The 18,699-nt window shown below is 43.0% G+C and overlaps 1 protein-coding gene across 1 annotated transcript in view; it reads left to right on the top strand.

Moving 5' to 3' along the window:
* The window catches only part of CALN1 (calneuron 1), a 425,598-nt gene that overhangs the window by 99,965 nt on the left and 306,934 nt on the right, over window positions 1–18,699 (top strand). The gene's annotated exons all lie outside the window — the stretch shown is intronic.

The raw sequence follows: 18,699 nt of genomic DNA on the forward strand, positions 1-18,699 counted from the left end.
AGGGGGGCTGGTTGCGGGTCCCCCAGTTTTAGTCATCACTTAGCAGGGGGGACTGGGAGCCTCCTGTGTGGAGCCCTGTGGAGCCGAGGCCATGAGACTTGGGCAGAAAGTCTGTGTGTTTCGGGCAACTCTTTGTTTTTCTTTTTAAATTGAAGTATCGTTGATTTACAATGTTGTGCTAGTTTCAGGTGTACAGCAGTGTTTCAGTTATACATATACATATGTATATATATTCCTTTTCAGATTCTTTTCCTTTATAAGTTATTACAAAATATTGAGTATAGTTCCTTGTGCTATACAGTAGGTCCCTGTTGTTTATCTATTTTATATATAGTGGTGTGTATAAGTTAACCCCAAACTCCTAATTTATCCCCACCCCCTTCCCCTTTGGTAACCATAAGTTTGTTTTCTGTCTGTGGGTCTATTTCTGTTTTATATATAAGTTCATTTGTATCATTTTTTTTTTGATTCCACATATAAGTGATATCATATGATATTTCTCTTTCTCTGTCTGACTTACTTCACTTAGTATGATAAGCCCCAGGTCCATACATGTTGCTGCAAATGGCATTATTTCATTCTTTTTTGCTGCTGAGTAATATTCCATTGTATAAATATACTACATCTTCTTTATCCATTCATCTGTCCATGCTCATTTACTTGGTTTCCATGTCTTGGCTGTTGTAAATAGTGCTGCAGTGAACAGGGGGGCGGTGCATGTATGCTTTTGAATTATGGTTTTCTCCGGATATATGTTGGGCATCTCTTGCAGAGGCTGCAATGACTAACCCAGTGAAGTTTGGAAATCATCTATGGCTTTCACATACCCTGGCTTTCCATTTTTCTTCCTTCTCCTTCCCAACTTTGCCATGAATAATCAAGAGATGATTTTTCCAAGACTTCTCAGAGTGATGGCTTTTTTCTCTGTGAAATCTGGGCCACTGTCAGGGCGCATGGCTTTTCAAGAGATCCACTGCCTGGTTTTCGGCCCTTCTCCACTCGGGCAGTGGCTGAACTCTGTTCTTGGGCAAGCAGCAGAGCTCACCATCCTGTTGTTCCCGTCAGGCACAGGCAGCTGAATGGGGCTGAAAGGCGCCTTCTCAGCAGGTGAGACTAGCGGGGGGTAATTCTCACAGCCCTGGCGGCCCAGGTGGGTGGCCTTGGCCCTGGAAGCCCTGGTTGTGGGGGGCAGGGGTCCCTGGTTGAGTGAAGCTGGACTTTATGGCCTGAGGTCGGCTGGGGAAAATGCTGTATTTGTCCTTCAGGAGGGTAATCCAGGCTCTCAGCCTGGAGAAGGGCCATTTATTTTCTAATGGAAGATTCCTTCTACTTATTTATTTATTTATTTTTGCCAAGGTGAACCCTGAGTTATGACTGCTTACACTCCGTTAAGAGCATCTTGGGGCTCCAGGCTGGGCTGTGAGATGTGTTCTGAGTGTAGAACAGGCGGGCAGGGTCTGAAAACCAACTGGCTCGAATCAGTTCAGAGGACTGCAGCTTGGTTCTTGGGGAAGCCAGTTTCCGAGACTGTGCTTGTTTGCTGTTCTCTTGGAGCTGCCTTGTGTCAGCCAAGCCCTGATATCCTACTGTTCGGGGCCACTCATTTATCCTCACAGGACATGTGGTGCTGCACAGGGAGTTGATGTGTTGGACACTGGTGGATACTGAAGCATCCTTTGTGGTCCAGCCACCTTGGGTGCAGATGTTAGTTGGGTACCATCTCCGCCCCGTGTGGCTGCTGCCTCTTGCTTACGGATCACCAAGGGCAGGTTCCCTCACGTGGTCAGTGTTTGTCACTGGGGATGGAATGCCCCTTTCCTTCAGTGTAAGGATCAAGGGCACCGAGTCCATGAGAGGTTACCCTCTGAGAACGGGGCCACTCAACATGCAGGCCACCTCCAGTTGCCATTCGCTCTGGGAAGTTTCTATTTCTTCTCTTTAAACAAAGCTTATGAGGAAATAATGCAAAGCTGCATCAAATTGGCCAGACTGGAATTGGAAATCACCCAACAAACAAACTCAGCAATGATGAATTGGTTGAGATCCTTCCTTCCTTCCTTTCTTCCTTCCTTCCTTTTTCCTTCCTTCCTTCCTTTTTCATTCATATTTTCATTCCTATTCATTCATTCGTTACAGGAATGTTTACCCAAATGCTTTCTGGGTGGAGGAGGAATTCAAAGAAGTATAATCTTCGTTGCCTGGCTCAAGGATTTTACAAGCTACCCAGGGAGTTTATGTACATACAAAATTTACTAACAGTATCTTGTACTTTTAGAGTGTGTCATGTGGAATTTTATTAGATGCATGAATTATAATTTTTTAAAAACAGTTTTTTCATTGCTATTTATTGAATAATCTTGTGAGGCTGTCTTAATCTTAAACTGAGCTTGCCTCTCTCTGAAGTTTACTCATTTTCATTAATGTATGGTGTTCCATTGTGTATAAATATACCTAAATTTCCGTATCCATTCTATTCAGGATGGATATTTGGGTTGTTTCCAGTTTGGGGCTATTAGGATGTAATCAACCTCCCCTTCTGTTGCAGCTGTGATGTTGGGGTCTGCTCTCCTCACGGCTCCCTGTGGCCACTGTGAAGTGTCTGAGTGTGGGTATTTCACGTTATTTTTGCCAGTAACAGTGTCAGCCTCTCAGATTAATTTCTTGGGTCTTCCTTTTAGTCTAGGTTAGTTTGCTGTCACATCTTGGATGGTTGTTATTTCTGTTTTTTTCTTCAGGAATGCCTGCCATTCTAATGCTAGATCTTCATTCGATGTTTTCCACAAAATGCCTCTCTTCTCACATCATTTTTCTCTGTTTTTCACTTCTACGTTCATTCTTGAGTCTGTCTACCACCTCGTTGATTTGTTTGCAGTCACTTAAAAAAATTTGTTTTTGATTTCCTTTAGAGTGTATTTTCATTATGGATGAAAGTTTCAGTTTCTCTGTAGTTTGATTTTATTTCAGTAGCTCCCCCTTAACTTTTTGGTCAAAGTATAATACAGAAGAGTATTATTGTACAGTTCAATTCTTATCAAACATGAACATGCATGCAGCAACCACCCAGGTTAAGGAATAAGGTGTTACCAGCACCCTGAAGTACCCCTGAGGTCCTTCCTAATACCTCTTCCTCAAAGACAACCACTGCGCTGAATTACCTATCATCATTTAATTGTGTTTGTGTTTTTCCTTCATCTCAAGGGGGTTATATTATATTTATTGTTTTGCGTCCAACCTCTTTTCTTCAACATTATACTTGTGAGACTCAACCATGTTTTTGAGGGTAGTTGAAGTTCATTCATTTTCATTAAAATATAGTGTTTCATCACATATAAATAGATCTCAGTTTATTTATCCATTATATTCTCAGTGGGTATTCGAGTTGTTTCCAGTTTGTAGCTGTTAAGATATAGCCCTTGGTGTTGCTGCTGTGCTCTTCTCATGGCAACCTCTTCCTCTTTTACTGGAGCCATATTTTTTTATTCTCGCCCAACTCTTTGTCTTATTGAGAACAATTTGTACACAGTTTGTGAAAATCTCTTCTGTTTCTTGTCATAAATTATATATAGAGATTTTTAAATAATAAATACCTGTTTCTCCAAGTCTCCCAGCTGATGCTACCTTTGTTTTCCATTAGAAGATGTTTTTATATGGTCCCCTTTGCTTTTTTCTGTTCTGCTTTGTGACTCAGCAATGAGAGTTCTTTGTAGGTCCACGATCTGTCAGCAAACAAGGTTTATAAAGAGTCTTTATAGCCTTCTTCCTTCTGTCTTCACTTTATTCCAGACCTGGGATAATTTCCCCCTTTTCAGCCCCAGCTGGAGAGTCCAGTTTCTAGAAGACGTTCATCTAGCCCATGGCTACTGGGCGGAGGGGGGATCTTGATGGCCCCTCCTCCTGGGTTTGCTCCTTGTGTCACAGAATTCAATTAACTCCTTTATTCTTCTTTTCTTTTGGTCTCCTTCCTGTTCCCATGCTAGTATCTAACATTCTGGTACATATTCTGGCTCTCATCTCTCCCCGGCAAATAATCCAGGGTGGGACACACCCTCCCATGGCTCTTATTACTCTCAGAGAGTTATGTTCCCCGAAGGAGCTTAGAAAGGAGGTGCTGCTGAGGTGGGTTTGGTTGAGGAATAGATCACCGTGGAGAACAGTTGCTATGAAATAGGGACCGACTGCTTGATTTGCTGGTCAGCATAGCCTCTGGGTCCCTGGCGGGGCAAACAATGGTGATGAGCCAATGTCTTCCTTCCGTACGTGTTTCTCTGGTTCCCAGGATGGGTGGAAATTGTGTTTTTCCAGTTTCATTGATGTGGCAACTAGCAAAAATTCTCCTCAGGCTCTGACATGTGTATACATCTCAAAATCAATATTTCTGGGGATGTGCATACATTATCCTACATACATTTCTGGAGGGTATTTTAATTTGAGTTTGGGAGTGGATGTATCAATCCGCCAACTTTCAGACACAAAAAGCACCACTTCAGTAGTTGACTACCTCCATCTGGACTGTTCCAGAGCCACCGCATCTGCAGAACCAGTTTCCTCAACGGCCCCGTGTTTGCCTGATCCAGAAGACTCTCAGGTGTTTATTCCGGACTTTCTGCAGCATCTGGCAGCATTGCTCACACCCTTGGTTTTGGTTTGTCACTACCTTGGCATCCATGTCACTAGCTGGCTCTCCTCCTTCCTCTTTTCTACCTCTTTGACATTCCCCTCATCTTCTGCCCACTGCTGATGTACTGTTTTTCCCCGGGGTTGGTTTTTGCTGTCATCCCCAAGGGCAACTGCATACCGGTCGCCTCGGGATAGATATCTTTGATCCCTGCCTCCCTCCTGAATTCTAGACCTGCTACCTATAGTCCTGTGTAGATGTCCCACGAGTCCCTTAAACTTCAGTGATCCAAAGCTGGACAGATTTTCTTTTTCTCTCTCAAACTGCTCCTCCCCTGGAATTTTTCTCAGGAAATTATGTCACATTATACCCAGTCAGCCACGGTGGTAATTTGGGGGTCATCCTTGATTCCTCTTTTTCTCTTACTCCACACATATCATTGGCAAAGCCCTGCAGATCAACTTCCTTCTCCTCCAACCACATGGCTGTTTTCTTGGGCCAGGTTCTCCCACCAGCTAGACAACTGCAGTCACCAAGAGGTGATCTCCTTGTGCCTCGTCCAGGATATCAGCCTTGTATCAGTTCAGTTCCATTTCACTGGAGGGATGCTTCTCAAATACACACTTGATTCGGTTATCATTTTTCCCTTCTTGTCCTACAAACACGTGCACACACACACACATAAAACAACAGTGTATTTAATATTTCTTTAATCCTTTTTAAAAATTTAAAAATCTATAGAGGTTCTGGAAAGTACAGTGAATACCTGTATACCCTTTGTCTAATTTGCTGACATTACAGCATTTGCTTTCTCTCTCTTTCCCTTTTTCTCAACACACATGCACAGTTTTTTAAGTTCTAGAATTTTAATTTGGTTCTTTTTTATAGTTTCCATCTCTCTGCTGAAATACTCTGTTTACTCATTTAAATGATATTTTTCTTTAATTCTTTGGACGTATTTTCCTAAATCTATAATAGCTCTTTAAAGTCTTTAGGTATTAAACCCATCATCTAGGCTCTAGACCATCTGTGGATTGATTTCTGTTGTCTTTTTTAGATTATAGTCAAGTTTTCTCGTTTCTTTGCACACCTGTTAATATTTGACTGTACACTGAACATTTTGAATGCTATGTTGTATTGACTCTGTGTTCTGTTAGCTTTCTTTGAAGAGCGCTGATTTTCTGTTGTAATAGGTAGTTCAGTTACTAGCCTACCACCTTAAACTTCTGTTGGTTCAATTTTGTTTTATTTTATGTTAGGGTAGATCTTTGGAAATCCCAAGGTGACTCCCAAGCCCCTGTAACTCGGCAGGGACTCAGCCTCCAAACTCTGTCTTCCTTGTGGATCTTGTCAGGGCTTGGTTTTCGACTTTGTTCAGGTGGGTCTTATGTAGGCCTTCAGAGTGTGTCCCTTACTGTTAAGATGTGTCTTTCTAGTGTCTGGATGCCTGGGGTATTAATGAGGTTTTCCAGACGTCCCCTAGGGATGCTTAAGTTCTAGCATCTGTCTTCCATTCTCAGCCTCATAGCAGCTGCTTCCTGGTAAGTCTGGTTTAATCTCAGTTTGCACTTGGGTTGCCCAACCTTCAGCCAAGTATTCATAAGGAACCCACACACAGGCTTCCGAAGCCCCCTCTCTGCATAGTTTTCTTCCCTCTGCTGCCTGACCCCACAGATTCTAGCCCCTTCCGCTACCCCAATGTAAGAACTGTGCTTGGAAAATTATCCCTGGGCAGAGGGCCAGGGTGAACATGGGGCTCGCCATGTGAATTTCCTCTTGCCCTGCAATTGCAGCGTTGTGCTGCTGGTTGTTTATGGCCTGCAAACAGTTGCTTTATATATTTTGTTCAGGTACACGGTGGGAGGGTTATTCTGAAACCAATTACTTTGTCACAGCAAAAACTTATTATTAGTCATTTGTTTTTTACCTGAACCAGTTAAAAGTACTTTTCAACCATCATGGCACTTTACCCTTGGACACTTCACTTCTGCCTATAGTTCTGAAATGGCTCTCCATAGCCTATAGCTGTGTTAGCTATAGCGCATCTCTGTGTCAGAGCATATGAAGCCCTGTGTGGCCTGGACCTTTCATTTTGTCTGCTTCAACTCCCTACTTGCCTTCTAGGTCATTTCCTGCTGCCTCACAATCTCTCCTGCTTCCCTGCCCTTGTTTCAGTTGCTTCTTTCAGGAATGTTCTGTCTACCTGGGAGAGACCTATCCATCTTGTAAGTTTCAACACTGTCAGTTGTTGTCCTCCTTCTCCTCCTCATCACAGCTGTTTATTGAATGTTTACTATGTTCCAGGAACGGTTCAAAGTGCATGAGATGAATTAACTCATTTAACCCTCTCGATAATGCTCTGATGCAGGTACTGTTATTAACCCCATTTTTGCAAATGTGGAAAAGGGAGACATTAGATAACCTTGTCCAAGGTCGCCTAACTAACATGTGTTGGAACTGGGATGCAGCCTACCAGCTGGCTTCAGAACTCGTGCTTTTTAAGTTCTATGTTCTGAATCCTCCCACCTGCTAAGTAAGACCCTTTGTGCCTTCCCTGCACCCTCATGTCACTATCATATATATCACTGCCACCACTGTGACACCTGGGTGAGAACTTGGCTGATTAATCAAACTTTCAGTGGGTGGAGAGATATTTTTAAAGCTCTGTGTGAGCCTAGTGTGTTTCTCACGGAGAGCAGAGGTGCACAGCAGCCCAGAAAAGGCTGGTGATGGGCTTGAGGTCATGCTGGAAGGGGACTGCCTCCTGTGCTCTGAGCTCTGAAGAGCCCCTTTCCACCCCCGCTTGTCTGGTACATCATCTATTTTCTTGTCAAGAAGTCTCCCCCCACCCTTTTTTCTTTCTCCTCTACTTGTGCTGGTTGATTTAGAAATCTCAGAGGCACACCCTACTAGCCTTTTTTGAGATGCTTCCCTCTACGGGCTTTTCAAGTGGGGTTTTAAGAAGGCAGAAACATTACTGTCACAAGAAGAGAAGCTCTCAACTCTTATCTGAGAAGGCTGATGGCTCAAAGTTCTCTCCTCCAGAGGAGGCGATAAAACCTACACAATGAGCCACATCATCCAACAGGAGTGGGAGTGCCAGATAGACAGCTCTGCTCCGGAGCTGGGAATTAGCCTTACAACCCTGGTCTTTTATCTACCTGCGTACTTTCCTCCTAGAGGCTTGACCTGCCTTTGAGCCTTGATAGGGCAAGTCTTTTGTGGTGAGTTGTGAAGCTTTGTTAGCAGAGCCAAGGAGGGATTTCTCTGATGGTAGCTGCTTCTAAGGGCCCACTCCTTAAAGGGACATTTGTCTAAGTCGTCTTGATCTGAAAATGCGTTTTGATAGCTGTGGCCAAGAAGGAAACCTGAGTACCATCCCTGCCACTTTCATTTTCTTCATCGGTAATTTGTATGCTGCCTGCTTCCCAAAGTGATGGAGACATCATATGATAAAGGAAGAAACACAAACTGCAAAGCCTGTCAGAATAGAAATAGGAAATAAAAATCCATATACCAAGAGGAAGAAAAAAATATGACAGTCCCTAACACTAATACATTTACTGTGAATGAGCATTAAATTTAGCTCCAAGCTTCCAATTGGTTGGGGCAAAAAAGGTAACATACCTTATTCCAATGCCAACCTTCAAGAGTCCTATTGGAAGAATAGTCTTCTCATTTGTATTTTAAATAGGAGCCCTTTGGCCCATAATAAAAATACCCAGCATACAAGCATTCTGTATTGTTATTTCAAAGATGTTGGTGGCTTTCAGCTTTTTCTCAACCTCTAATTTCTGAAGGTTTTTTAAAACCTTTTTTCCCTAGTAATGGTGCCTTTTGATGGTGGTGATTCTCAGTGAAGGGCTAGGTGCTAATCTTAGACTCCAGATATAGAAAGAGGAGGGCAGATAGTAGTTTTAAAAGCCTTCCCACCGGATAATGCTAAGTACCCCCTGTAGGACATGTTTCTCTGGTTCCTCCTCCTAAGAACCCTGCTTGAGATAGTAGGAAGAAGTGATATCTTGGTATGAAAGTTTCCTACATGTAGTTCCTTCCCTTCATGTAGGTCCTATATGAAGGACCTACATCATAAAGCATGACCTTTGACTTGGGATATCTGTGGAACAGGAGTTACCAGCAATTCATCTCTGTCATAAAATAACCTTGATATTCTTCCTGTGGAACCTTCAGCGTTCAACAGAAATGCATCCTAATAGGTCTGCTAAGCTCCACAGTGCTTCCCCAAATAACTGAATAAGTTAACCTGTTGAGTCGAATTGTTCTGCATTATCCATCTGGATACTGAAGAGAGTTTGCCAGAACTCATCATTTTGATGTTGGCTTCGTTGATACTGAGCTGTTTCTCCTGGTGGTAATTGGCCAGCAGCGGGTTCAGCTGTTTCCTGGGACTACTGAGGAATGTGATATTAGCAATATGTTCTAGCAGGGATGGCACATTGGTCTTTCCTCTTCACAGTGGCATCCGGAGCATCTTATCCAAACACTGCTCCAAACCATTTAAAAGCAGGTGATGAGCTAGGACACAGCCATTTAAAATATGGGTTTTCTCTATCAAGGTGGTCATTTCTACTTTCTCTAATTCTCAAGCCAGAAGAACACTGAATTCACATTGAGACCTATATTGCTGTATTGCTGTGTGACAAATTACTCCCAGACTTACTGGTTTAGAACAAAAAACATTTTTATCTCACAGTTTCTGTGGATCAGGAATCCGGGAGTGGCAAAGATGGCTGGCCTGGCCCAGTGTCTTTCAGAAGGTTGCAGTCAAGACACTTACTGGGATTACAATCATCTGAAGGCTTGACTGTGGCTGGGGAATCCATCCAAACTCACTCCCAGGGCTGTTGGCTGGAGGCCTCAGTTCCTTCCATGAGGGCCTCCCCCTAGGACTGCTTGAGTGACTTCATGACATGGAATTTGGCTTTTCCTAGAATGAATGATCATTTTATGATCTTGTCTCAGACGTCACATATTGTCACTTCTGCCACATACATTTGCTAAAAGTGAGTCACTAAATAGAGCTTATACTTAAGGTAAGTGGAATTAGGCTTCATTTTTGAAGGGATGAATATCAAAGCATTAGCAGGTGTATTTTAAAGCCACCAAAGAACATACAAATTAGCTTGGAGATGGCTTCTAGCTGTTGAATTGAAAGCTAATGAACTGTTACAGAAAGTTCTAAAGTCATACTTAGCAATTTCTTTATGCAGTAAAGAAGAGAGGACCAAAGGTCATTGCTATAAAAATAGGAATTAAAGCCTACCTGACAGAGTAGGATCTCTGGAGTTCCACAGATCTGGGACTATTCCAGTTATACTACTTAGCAGTTGCAACAGGGCTGGTTAGCTCTTCTCCAATATAATGTTTTTCTTAGTAGAAGAAATGTCAGCTGGACAAGTAGGTGCTAGAATAAAGACTACATTTCCCAGTCTCCTTAAGAGCTAAGTGTGGCCATATTAGTAAGTTCTGGACAATGAGATGTAAGCCAAAGTGACATTGGGCAACTTTGGTGCACTTTGCCTCTTCTTTATCGTTTCCTCCTTCTTATTACTGGAGTGGGAATGTCTTCATCTGACACCATGAAGACAAAATGGTAGAGTGGTGAGCTGGAAGGATCCTGGGTGCCTGAGGATAGTGGAGCAGAGAGAAATTGACTTCTATTTTGTTTTTTTGGGCACTCACAGCTGAACCCAAACCCACCAGATCAGCAGCCATGTGACCACAGACAAGTAATCCAACCTTTAAACCTATTTTCCCATTTTTAAATTAGTGTCTTACATATAATGCTACTTTTAAGAATCTTCTGCTTACTATTTTTGAGGAGGAAGTATTGTTGTAGAAGATTAGAAGTGATGGATCTATTATTTCAAAGCATGGGAAGTTTGTCCTTTTTCTAATACATATATGACTATATTTCAAATTCATCCATTGAAATGTGAAAGGAAGAGGTTCAGCAGGGGCAGAAAAGGGTGGAGCCAGCAGAGAAGGCTGGATGGCAGAGACCCAAAATGCCTCCAGGGGGACATTAACTTTTGCTGGGTTTGTTTCATTATGAGGGCAGGACCTAGTTAAATTATGTTCATCCCTGTGAGCAAACATAGTGAACGTTTGGACACATAGTGACTGCTCAGAAATACTTGTTGAATAAATGAACGCCAGGTCCTCTGATAAGAGAGGTTTGTCCCAAAGTGCGCTAATTGTTCCCGATTATTCATTCTATAATGAGAGTGGAATTGGGATGATGTATCTGGCAGTGAAACATGGTTGATGATGCATGGCATTTAGAGTCAGATGTTCCATGAGTTTTGGTTTTCTCGCACGTACAATGTGGACAACAGTATATACTTCAAAGGGATAATATGAAGTAATAGATGCAGAGTGAGTTACTATTGTATATGGTATGTAGTAAGTGCCCAATAAATAGTAACAGTAGTAGTAACAGTAATTGTTGCTATTATTGTTGTTATGATGAAGACGATGATGAAGGTCACCACAATAATGACAAGACACATCCAGACAGAGGATTATTACTTCCACCTTGGGGCAAATTGGCGCCTTAGAGGAAATAGCAAAACACTAGTCAGTATCCTATGCAGTTGTCCTGTCAGGACAGGGTCACTTCAGGAGGTGAATGCCCCTAATTGGAAAGACCTTTCAATGTGGAAGAATCTGGGCACCCCACCGTGATTCTCTGTGTCTAAGCCCATAAGAACATCTTTCCCGACCTTAACTTCAGCACTTTACCTTGCAAAGACCTTGTCCTCATTGGCGTGAAAGTAAGAGTCTAAGTTGTCAAAGGGGAGGAAAAGGACCCAATGACACTGACTTCCAAACCTTGGGTTGTCCTGAGAGATAGAACCAGACGTGGGAAACTTCTGTGGATGGTTGAAAATTCAGGCTTTCTGGCTCCTCACTGTGACGCTTCCAAGGATAAGGAATGAACATGGCCATAAATTTCCTTTTTAAAAATATCTCACACAACTTATTCCATGGGTTGGAGCAGAGGTGGTGATGGTAGATAGGAAGGCAGAAATCATGGCCAGATGACCAGAACCCACTCCCTTTTAGAAGGGGGTGTCATCAGCTCTTTGAGTTCAACATAATGGAAAGAAGTCTTCCATTCCTTCCTCTTTGAACTGGTTGTGTTGAAATAGTGATGCTTTCTGGAAACGGAAGAGCCCAGCCACAGGTTTTGCTGGATGTAGCTTCTGTCCCTGTTTCCTGTTGTGTTCCCTTTGCTGGCTTTTTCTCACTCTCCCAGGGTTCCCCTAACCTTATTTGCTTAAAATTCAAGGCTATTTTTGTTTTAATGTTTCTTCCAAACTATAGACATCAACCTTCAGTATTAATGGTTTGTTTGTAACACTAAAGTTTTATGGTGATAGTGAAAAAACTGTAGTCCCCCCACCCCCACCCCATAAAGCTGCTAAAACAAATGGCCCCAGGACCTAAAGTCACGCTGGCCTAGGGAATGTGCTACCATTTTCATGCGCAGGCATAGGACTGGTTCTTAGCCTGGTGCCAGTTGGCTTTGCTGGTTATTACTCTGCTGGTATCCAGTAAAATGAGCCTCAGGATACATAGCTCACCTCAACCATCTGGGTGGCAATTTAACATGTCTGCCTAGAAGCATCTTAGGAAGGATGGGTCCTAAAATTCTTGGTCTGATGCCTCTAAGAAATTTGTAGGAGATTTTATAGAGCTTAGTCTCTCTGCCATCTGGTGCTCAGGTGGGGAAGGGGAGTCACGGGGACCACACCTGAGAATTCACTGTTTCCTGCACCTCCCTGGCGCTTCTTCTCAGACCACCAAGTGCAATTTCTTAGCCGGCACCTAGTGGGGCTGCAAAAACTTCTGAGCATTTCAAGTGCATGACTGATCATGATTTGATGCTACTTTCTTTACGAACCCTTCAGAGGCACCATCTATTTCTGGTGTAATGACGTACATGGGGAAAGACTCTAAAAAAAAGAGTTGATATATGTATATGTATAACCGATTCACTTTGCTGCACAGCAGAAACTAATACAACATTGTAAATCAACTATAATCTGATAAACATTTAAAAAAAAAAAAGAACTGAAGGTCATCCCACTGGAGACGGTCAACGGGGCCCTTGAATATTGAATTCCGGGACTCGTTAGCCTGGAGATAAAGATTTTGGAATCTTCATTATACTGAAGTGACGGATTAAAGGAAAGAGGGCCAAAGACCAAACCCCAAGGCCCAACAGCCGTGCATTCCATGGACCACAGGCGGTCACTGGTGACTGGGGGATTGGGATGGACCACTTCTCTAGCTAAGCTTCTTCAGACCCTTTAACTGTGCTTTATATGCCATGGTTAGTCCCCTAGGACTATGAAGGATAGAATATCCTTCATCTTCTCAAAAGCGAAAATCCTCTATCAGAAGGAAGTACTCTTTGTGTTAAAAAATAGGTCACCTATTTGTGTTCAATTAATTTGCCTTATTGATTGATGGTGCCCCTCTCTTTCAAACTCTTTAAGTGAGAAACTTGCCTAAAACTCATCAGCTGTCTTAGATTTTCTAAGAAGTTTATGCCGGCTCCCGGCCACAGAAATCTCTTTTTTAGGGTATCATAGAAATCCACTATAGTTTTCTCTGCTAAATAGACCTACAAATAGACTGTGTTACTCCAAAGGTCACTCACCTATAATGAGGACTTCCCCAGGCCACCATCAGGCCAAGGATAAAGAGCTTGACTTCTTGGGACTTCCCTGGCGGTCCAGTGGTTAGGACTCCATGCTTCCAGTGCAGGGGGCACAGATTCGATCCCTGGTTGGTGAACTAAGATCCCACATGCCACAAAGTGTGGCCAAAAAAAAAAAAAGAGCTTGACTTCTTGCCTGCAGTGGCGAATTCCAGGGATTCTGGTGTTAGCCTGAACTTGGTTCAAATCCTAGACCTGTCATTTATTATCTCTGTGCCCTTGGGCAAGTTTTACACACACATCTTCATGTCCTCACCTATAAAATGGTGTCATATAGTTCCCACCTCGTGGGAAGAGCATGTAGCATGTTGCCTGGTGCATGGCAGTGTGCTCGGCAGGGGCTGTTAGTATTCTTGCTTGGCAGGCTGTGGGGAAGGAATAAGACTATAGGGAAATTCTGAATTTCTTTTCTCTTTCTTCTATCCAGCCAATTCAAAAGTGGATTGAACAAAATTAGGGAGGGTGAAGGATGTTTTAAAGGGAGAGGACAAAACTAAGTCTCATATGTGAATCTGAAATTTGGTCACCTTTACATCTTTTTCAGGTGTGTGTGTGTGTGTGTGTGTGTGTGTGTAGGGGGGAGGGGTGCTGAGAGCCCAGTTTCTAGACTTGACCCTGAACCTTTTCCATAGAACCTCTGGAACTCCTCAGACCACAGGGGTCCTTCCACCTCTGACATGACATTATGGTTGTATGGAATCACAGTTCAACATTTTGCTGATGGTATTGGGCTGGGCATGCAGGGAAGAGGGATCCACGATTATTGAGTATTTATTTCATACATACACTAGGCTATTTCTGTCATTCATCATCATCATCATCATCATCATCATCATCATTATCAGCATCATCATAATCGTCATCATCACCCGGTAGAGTCACTCTCCTCCCTCATCCAACTCTCATTTTCTCCTTCCCTTTCTTTGAACCTCAGACACACACTGGTTCCGCTGCAGGAGAGAGGTTGCCCAGGTAGGGGTACTGGAGATTCGGGTAATACCCAGGTTTGAAGGGCCCAGGGTGTATTTCCTCATCGTCTAGGTGTGACCAGGACCAGTTTGCCAATGATTAAGGCAACACCTCTTCAAGATGGAATGTCTTTCTTGAAGCATAGAGGCGATAAAAGGCTGCCATCGAATGCAACAGTAATAATGTCCCCATGAGTTGTTAAATCTTGAAATTTATCCATCTGTTCAGTATATCTCTCTTTAAAGAATATTTAAGTGAGATAAAACATCAAGGTATGTGCTAATGGCTTCAGGTTGACTTGTGGCCCTGTCACCGCTGTGAGCTCAGAAATAGGCTGTCCCCTCCACACACACACACACACACACACACACACTCCCCACACATAAAACTGTAGAAGGATCATGTTTTCCTCCAAGCCTCCGATGATAGTTTTTGATTAGAATATGTCTTTTGGCTCAAAAGCATTGCCTATTCACGGCAAAACACATTTGTCTTTAGAGAAAGTGCCTCAGTGTGTGTGTGCTGGGCGTGGCTACCAGTCACTTGGGAGGCTGATGAGTGGGGACAGCAGACAGCAGACCCGGGGCAGGGCACTCACACATCACATTGTACCTTCATGGCCTTAACAGATTGCCAGGCAGAGACAAATCCAGTCCACTCGCACGATCATGTTCTTTGCGTTCTTCCCAAATTTGATCCAGTCCTGAGCAAATTCTAAACCAAAAAAAGCCCCCAAAACAACCCTCCTTCCCCCAAACCCAGAAATTTGTAGAGAAGGCAGCTATAAAATTGCTCATTGCCAGGCTAAGGAAACTGGATGAGAAAAACCTCGTAGCAAGATTCTGCACTGGGCAAAAAAAGATAGCACGTCTGTGAGAAGGCCCAGAGGCTTCCTGAGTCTCAGTTTGTCTCCCAGTAAAATGGGGATCATTATCTCAGAATTTCATCTTGCCTCACACAGGAAAGTTATGAGAACCGAGGTACCAGTTATGTAGAGCTAATGCCTACATGAGAAATATTATAAAAGCCGAAGTTGTGAATTCGATGTGTTGAGTGGTTAAGAGTGCAGGCTCCGGAGCCCCACTGCACACCCTGCCTCCCTCTCATTCAGTTCTCACCACTGCTCTGCCGAGGCCTTGCTGTTATGATTCTCATTTCCAGGTGAGGCCACTGAAGCACAGAGAGGTTAAGTCACTGCCTCAAGGTCACACAGCTAGTGAGGACAAGCCAGGTCAAAGACACAAGCTGTCTGACTCCCAAGCCCCGTGTTAACCTTTAATGGTGGTTAGCCTCTCATAATACTTATTCAGAGGATAAGCTCAGTTTTAAAAAAAAAAATTTATTTTATTCAAGTACAGTTGTTTTACAATGTTGTGTTAATTTCTGCTGTATGGCAAAGTGATTCAGTTATCTATCTATCTATCTATCTATCTATCTATATTCTTTTTCATATTCTTTTCCATTATGGTTTGTTGCAGGATATTGAATATAGTTCCCTGTGCTCTACAGTAGGACTTTGTTGTTTATCCATTCTATATATAATAGTTTGCTTCTGCTAACCCCAAACTCCCAATCCATCCCTTCCCCACCTCCCCTCCCCCTTGGCAACCACAAGTCTGTTCTCTATGTCTGTGAGTCTGTTTCTGTTTCGTAAATAAGTTCATCTGTGTCCTATTTTAGATTCCACATATAAGTGATAACATATGGTATTTGTCTTTCTCTTTCTGATAAGCTCATTTTTTGAGGGGAGGAATCAGTGGATAGGGAAAAAGAAAACTGAGTGCCTTTGGATAGAATTTTGTAGTTAAATTGGAGGAGGGAGTGGCAGAGAGAGTGGGATGGAGCTGGAGGGGAGAGGAAAGATTTGGAATGAGGACTGTTGGAAATTGTGGAGAAGAGTCTTGAGTTCAAGGAGGGATCTTCACAGGACCAGCAAGGCTGATTGAAGGTTTATTTACTGTCGAAGATTCTGTGGATGTGTTGATGGCTACTGGGGGGAAGGTGTACACTCTGGGCTGGTTCTGCCTCTACCAGGAATTAAGCGTGCAACCTTGGTCAGGCTCTTGACTTCTAGACCTGACAGAGGAGGTGGATGAGCTTGGGTGGCCTCTCTTGTAGGGTTAGGGTGATGGTTTCATGGGATGTGCGCTGGTTTGTGTCTGGTGCTTTGTACACGAAGATGGCACCTCCGTGGCTTGCAGCTGGTGTCGCGGGGCTGGCGAGTCCGTTGGAGTTTCAGCTGCAGCGACACTGAGCCAGGCAGCGGTGGTCTGAGTCCGTTCCCGCTCAGGAGAGGCACTGGGCAGAATGGTGAACCTGCATGTCCCTGTCTAATCAGGTCACTTGGAACTATAGGATTCCTAGTTGCTTTTTGGCACAAGCCATGTGGTTTCCCAGTATTTCTTTAATGAAGGAATCTGCGATCTACCACTGCTTATGTGATTGTTCATTATTTTACCTAGCTTTCCTTTCATCTTCTTGATTAAAAAAAATTTAAAATTTTACTTTCCTCTTGTATCTTGGAACACCCTAAAACTTAAAACAGTCTTTTGAAAATGCCTTGCCCAGCAACAAAAATGTAATCTATGATAGTCTACTCTGATTCTCAAAATGTGATTGAGATTATATTTTTGAAAAAAAAAAATTTCAGATTGAAATTTACCCAGTCTTGTGGTAGGTTGAATAACATCCCCCCAAATATGCCCATGTCGTTATTCCTGGTTCCTGTGAATGTGTTACTTTACATGGCAAACGGTACATTGCAGATGTGATTACACTAATGATCTTGGATTATCCGGGTGGGAACAATGTAATCATAAGGGTTCTTATAAGAGGGAGGCAGGAGGGTCAGAGTCAGAAAGGATGTGAGGATGGAAGCAGAGAGAGAGAAAGATTGGAAGATGCCGTGCTGTTGGCTTTGAAGATGGAGGAAGGGGCCGCAAACTGAAGAATGCAGGCAGTCGCTAGAAGCTGGAAAATGCAGAGACAGATTACCCGCTAGAGCCTCTAGAAGGAATGCAGCCCTCCTCACACCTTGACTTTAGGAATTCTGACCTCCAGCACTATACGAGAATAAATTTGTGGTTATTTGTTACAGCAGCAATAAGAAACTAATACAGATGTCTACTGGTGGACTAAGCTGCCACACCTGTAAAAGGGTCATGATAATCATGATTTGTCTTTTATAAAAAAATGTTCTGGGCTTCCCTGGTGGCACAGTGGTTAAGAATCTGCCTGCAGGGGACACAGGTTCAAGCCCTGGTCCGGGTGGCTTCTCTTGTTGCGGAGCACGGGCTCTAGGTGCGTGGGCTCAGTAGTTGTGGTTCATGGACTCTACAGAGCAAGCTCAGTAGTTGTGGCGCACGGGCTTAGTTGCTCTGCGGCATGTGGGATCCTCCCTTTGTCAATCGATAGTACAGGAAAACTACATCTTTCAATCTCCAAGCTGCTTATAAACATGTTTCCTCTGTCTAGGCCGCCCTTTCTGCTCATCCTTTATCTTCTGGGATCCTCCCAGACCTATTTCTCTTTCAATTGCCACCTCTTCTATGAAACCTCCAAAACCTGCCCCCAGCTAGATGGAATTCATTCTCTGTGCTGTAACTTGACTTATACCTCACTTATATCACAATAACAAATTTTGTTATTGGATTTTTTGGTATGTCTTAGTTTCTCTAGAATACTTTACTAGATTGTAACCTGGAGGGTAGGAACACCGTTATTTTTGAATCTCTAGTAGAGTTTGCAGCAGAGCCTTGCATGTGGTAAGGACTTAATACATGTTTGTGGACTCATTGAATCTCTTTAAATTGAAATAATCTGGAACCAGTTCCCAGAATTTCAATATAATCAGACTTGAGAGGTCTTTACCCCACCATGTTATTAGAATCCAGTGGAGATTTACTGAGTATCCCTGCCAGGCGCTGGGAATACAGTGATGAAAAGTCAAGGTCTCTATGACTAAAATCAGAGATTTCTTCAAAAAAGGAACTTTAGGCTCTCTTTCAGCATTCCAAAAAGGTTCAGCCCATCTCTTTTGTCTTCTATGTCAGTAGTCCTGAGCAAGGAGGTTTTAACCTTTAGAATGTTCTGGTTCCATTCGGTAAGACAGAATTCAAGACTCTGCAGTAGCTCCTGAGAAGATCATGTACACTACACGGAGACAGGACAGTGGTCACTCATAGTGATCTTGGGTCAGTAAATAAAGGCTAGAGAGAAGGATTAGAAGTATGTGGTATGTTCTAGAAATATTTCCGTTTCCATTGGGAATGTCTATGGGTTTCAAATGTCCTTGCTAACCTTGGTATCATTTTTCTGGCAATAATTGAGAGCCAGTTAGGTTTTTTTAAAAATTTCAAATGTA

This window comes from Eschrichtius robustus, chromosome 16, assembly GCF_028021215.1.
Source record: "Eschrichtius robustus isolate mEscRob2 chromosome 16, mEscRob2.pri, whole genome shotgun sequence".
Taxonomy (NCBI): domain Eukaryota; kingdom Metazoa; phylum Chordata; class Mammalia; order Artiodactyla; family Eschrichtiidae; genus Eschrichtius; species Eschrichtius robustus.